Genomic DNA, 5,064 nt, shown 5'->3' with positions numbered 1-5,064 from the left:
CACGCAAAAAACAGAATCTGTCAAAAATAGAACAGTGTAGCAATCTATAACTCTTGAATACTTCTGTAACTCCAAAAATTCTGAAATATTAGGAAAACCTGAGCAATTTATGTGCCAATCCAGATAAAAAATAATCAGATCAAAAGCATGTTTATGTGAATTAAGAAAATTATTTTCCTGGGCGTAAAAGTTTCTCATTTTCACCAGGATCAACACAACTATCACCGTAAGCTCTCCTAATGGTTTAACTTGGCACAAACACTAACTAAAACATAAAACCACATCTAACCAGAGGCTAGATGAATTATTTATTACTAAACAGGAACAAAAAGCAAAGAACAAAAATAAATTTGGTTGCCTCCCAACAAGCGCTATTGTTTAACGCACTTAGCTAGGCATAAAAACACGAATAGATCTAAGTATTGTCATCTTTAGTATGCAATCCATAAGTGGCTCTCATAATAGATTCATATGGCAATTTAATTTTCTTCCTAGGAAAGTGTTCCATGCCTTTCCTTAAGGGAAATTGGAATCTAATGTTTCCTTCTTTCATATAAATAATTGCACCAATCGTTCTAAGGAAAGGTCTACCAAGAATAATAGGACATGTAGGATTGCAATCTATATCAAGAACAATGAAATCTACGGGCACATAATTCATATTTTCAACAATAAGAACATCATTAATATTTCCCATAGGTTTCTTAATAGTGGAATCTGCAAGATGCAAATTTAAAGAACAATCATCAAATTCAGGGAAACCTAATACATCACACAAAGTTTTGGAAATCGTGGAAACACTAGCACCCAAATCACATAAAGCATGACATTCATAATCTTTAATCCTAATCTTAATAGTAGGTTCCCACTCATCATAAAGGTTTGTAGGGATAGAAACTTCTAATTCAAGCTTTTCTTCAAAAGATTGCATCATAGCTAGCATCAACGATATGTTTAATAAAAGCTTTGTTTTGATTATAAGCATGAGGAGAATTCAATACGGATTGCAACAAGTAATACAATCTATTAAAGAACAATTATCATAATTAAATTCCTTGAAATCCAAAAGACTGGGTTCATTGCTACTTAAAGTCTTGACCTCTCCAATCCCACTTTTATTAATTTTTGCATCTAGATCTAAAATTTCTGAATCATTGGGACGCCTTTTAACTAAAGTTGACTCATCTCCAGTCCCATATTTATCAAGATTAATATTGAAAAACAAAGAATCAATAGGAGTCACATGAATCACTTTTAGATCTTCATCATTATTTTCATGAAAACTAGAAGAACACACTTTTACAAACCAATCTTTTTAGCACGCATCTTAGCGATTCTTTCTTTCCACTCATCAATGGAAATTCTCATGGCTTTGAAAGACTCATTGATAGCATGCCTAGGTGGAATATATCTTAGTTTCAAAGAATCAACATCAAGAGAAATTTTGTCCATGTTCCTAGCCAAGTCATCAATCTTGAGAAATTTTTCTTCAATCAAAGCATTAAAATTCTTTTGCAAACTCATAAATTCTTTAACACTATTCTCAAAATCAGAGAGCATAATTTTCATAAGATTGTTGTAGGAATTACCATAATTATTAGAGGAATTACTAGGAAACGACCTGGGATTAAAATTGCCTCTATATGTGTTGTTACCAAAATTGTTCCTACCAACAAAATTCACATCCATTGATTCATTATTATTCTCAATCAAAGTGTACAAAGGCATATCATTAGGATCAAAATAAGAACTCTTATTAGCAAATAATTTCATAAGTTCATCCATATTTCCACTCAAAACATTAATCTTTTCAAGCGCATGCACTTTTTACTAGTAGATCTTTCGGTGTACCATTGAGAATAATTAACCATGATATTATCTAGGAGCTTAGTAGCCTCTCTAAAGTAATTTCCATAAAAGTGCCCCCCGCGGCCGAATCTAAAAGATTTCTAGAAGCAAAATTCAATCCGACATAATTTTTTTGTATAATCATCCACAAATTCAATCATCAATTTCATCCTCTCCCAAGATTGTGCAATATGCTCGTTATCAAGTTGCTTAAAATTCATAATATAATTCCTAAGGGAGATGATCTTAGCGGGAGGAAAATACTTAGAGATGAAAGCATCTTTACACGTATTCCATGAATCAATACTATTTTTGGGCAAAGATGAAAATCAAGTTTTAGCACGATCTCTAAGAGAAAACGGAAATAGCTTCAATTTAACAATATCATTATCCATATCTTTCTTCTTTTCCATATCGCACAAATCAATGACATTGTTTAGATGGCAAGCGGAATCTTCACTAGGAAGGCCAGAAAATTGTTCTTTTGTAACAAGATTCAGCAAAGTGGCATTAATTTCATAAGATTCAGCATTAGTAGTGGGAGCAATCGAAGTGCTAATAAAATCATTATTGTTAGTGTTGGATAAATAACACAATTTAGTATTATCTTGGGCCATCGTGACAAAGCAAGCAATCCAACACACAAGCACACACGAAGCAAGCAAAGAAGACGAACGGAAGAGGGGCGAAGAAAAGGCAAACCTTTTTGAAAATCGTTTTAGAGGTAGGGGAGAGGAAAACAAGAGGCGAATGGAAAATAATGTAATGCAAGAGATGAGAATTTATGATGGGTACTTGGTGTGTCTTGACTTGATCGATGTAGATCTCCTCGACAATGGCGCCGGAAATTCTTCCTGCTACCTCTTGAGCTTGCGTTGGTTTTTCGCTTAAAGAGAAAGGTGATGCAGCAAAGTAGAGTAAGTATTTCCCACAGTTTGAGAACCAAAGTATCAATCCAGTAGGAGACAACACACAAGTCACCGAATACCTGTAGAAACAATCAACAAACTTGCACCCAACGCGATAAGGGTTGTCAATCCCTTCACGGTTACTTGCAAAAGTGACATCTGATAGAGATAGATAAACGGTAAAGTAAATATTTTTGGTTTACAGATCGGAAAGTAAAAGATTGCAAAATAGTAGAACGGAAACTAGTATGATGTAAAAGAGATTCAATATAATGGAAAAGAGACCCGGGGGCCATAGGTTTCACTAGTGGCTTCTCTCAGATAGAAAATATTACGGTGGGTGAACGAATTACTGCCGAGCAATTGATAGAAGAGCGCATAATTATGACAATATCTAAGGCAATGATCATGAATATAGGCATCACATCTGTGTTAAGTAGACCGAAACGATTCTGCATCTACTACTATTACTTCACACATCGACCGCTATCCAGCATGCATCTAGAGTATTAAGTTCATAAAGAACGGAGTAATGCATTAGGCAACATGGCATGATGTAGAGGAATTAACTCAAGCAATATGATGAAAACCCCATCTTTTTATCCTTGATAGAAACAGTACAATACGTGCCTTGCTGCCCCTACTGTCACTAGGAAAGGACACCGCAAGATTGAGCCCAAAGCTAAGCACTTCTCCCATTGCAAGAAAAACCAATCTACTAGGCCAAACTAAACCGATAATTCGAAGAGACTTGCAAAGACATCAAATCATGCATATGAGAATTCAGAGTAGACTCAAATAATATTCATAGATAATTTGGTCATAAATCCACAATTCATCAGATCTCGGCAAACACACCACAAAAGAATATTACATCTAGTAGATCTCCAAGAACATCGAGGAGAACATGGTATTGAGAATCAAAGAGAGAGAAGAAGCCATCTAGCTACTAGCTATGGACCCGTAGGTCTGAGGTGAACTAGTCACGCTTCATCGGAAGGGTAATGGTGTTGATGTAGAAGCCCTCTGTGATCGAATCCCCTCCGGCAGGACACCTGAAAAGGCCCCTAGATGGGTTCTCATGGGTACAAAACGTTGCGGCGGGTGGAAAGTGTTTTCGTGGCTCCCCTTGATGTTTTTGGGGTATAAGAGTATATATAGGCAAAGGAACTAGGTCAGGAGAGCTCCGAGGGGCCCACGAGGTAGGGGCGCGGCCTACCCCCCTGGGTGCGCCCTCCACCCTCGTGGCCGCCTCGTTGAGTCTCCAACTTCATCTCCAAGTCTCTTGGTTTGCTTTTGGTCCAAGAAAGATCATCGCGAAAGTTTCATTCCGTTTGGACTCCGTTTGGTATTCCTTTTCTGCGAAACTGTAAAACAGGCAAAAAAACAAAAACTGACACTGGGCTCTCGGTTAATAGGTTAGTCCCAAAAAATAATATAAAATAGCATATAAATGCAGATTAAACATCCAAAGCAGAAAATATAATAGCATGGAACAATCAATAATTATAGATACGTTGGAGACGTATCACCTTCTCGTGCGTGTACTGTGTTCTTGAAGTTGGAGAAGAAAAACTTCACTGTCATGCATAGTTGGTTGATATTGAATGAATAACCCAAGTGGAACCTATACATTGCCAAAACCGTCGGCCATGTGACCGAGGAAGAAACTAATGATCCAACCGATGCAACAAAAGAACCTCCCAAGAAAGTTAGAAGAGTATTATGGGGAAATAAGTGGGAGGGGGCGAGGGCGAAGTGAGACGGAGCAGTGCCCAGATGACAGAGAGGTTCGAAGACATATTGACCTTGAAGGCGGTGGATTTAGATGACGATGCGGGAATGACCATGCAAGCCGTCTGTTACAAGATGTTACAGCGGCAGAAGGATGAGTTGGACAACGATGAGATGGAGGTGGATACGGAGGAGGCCGACATGATGGCGATGGCAGACTGAGTGTGGAGGCTCGGATTGCCGGTCCGACAGGGTAGAAAATCCAATAGTTTGCACAAACTGCAGGACTGATATTCTTTTGTAATCAGGCATGTAAAAACAAAGCAAGTTGCCTCTTTTTGGTTGTGATCGGGCGATGATGTGATCCGACGCACTCTTTGAATCGAACGTATTTGAATTTTAAATTGCTCTTTACTAATGGACATATAGAGGATAACTTCGGATGACCAACTCCCGTATCAGTGTTCGTGGACTGGTCTCCCTTGGTCCGTGGAGGGATGTGGTGTCCTGTCTGGTTTGTGGGTTGGCATTGGAGATGTCCATAGAGCATCTACAGCCGGGCGCCCCAAACGGC

Source organism: Triticum dicoccoides, chromosome 5B, assembly GCF_002162155.2.
Source record: "Triticum dicoccoides isolate Atlit2015 ecotype Zavitan chromosome 5B, WEW_v2.0, whole genome shotgun sequence".
Classification (NCBI taxonomy): domain Eukaryota; kingdom Viridiplantae; phylum Streptophyta; class Magnoliopsida; order Poales; family Poaceae; genus Triticum; species Triticum dicoccoides.
The sequence above is the reverse complement of the archived record's forward strand: the minus strand, read 5'-3'. Positions refer to the sequence as shown.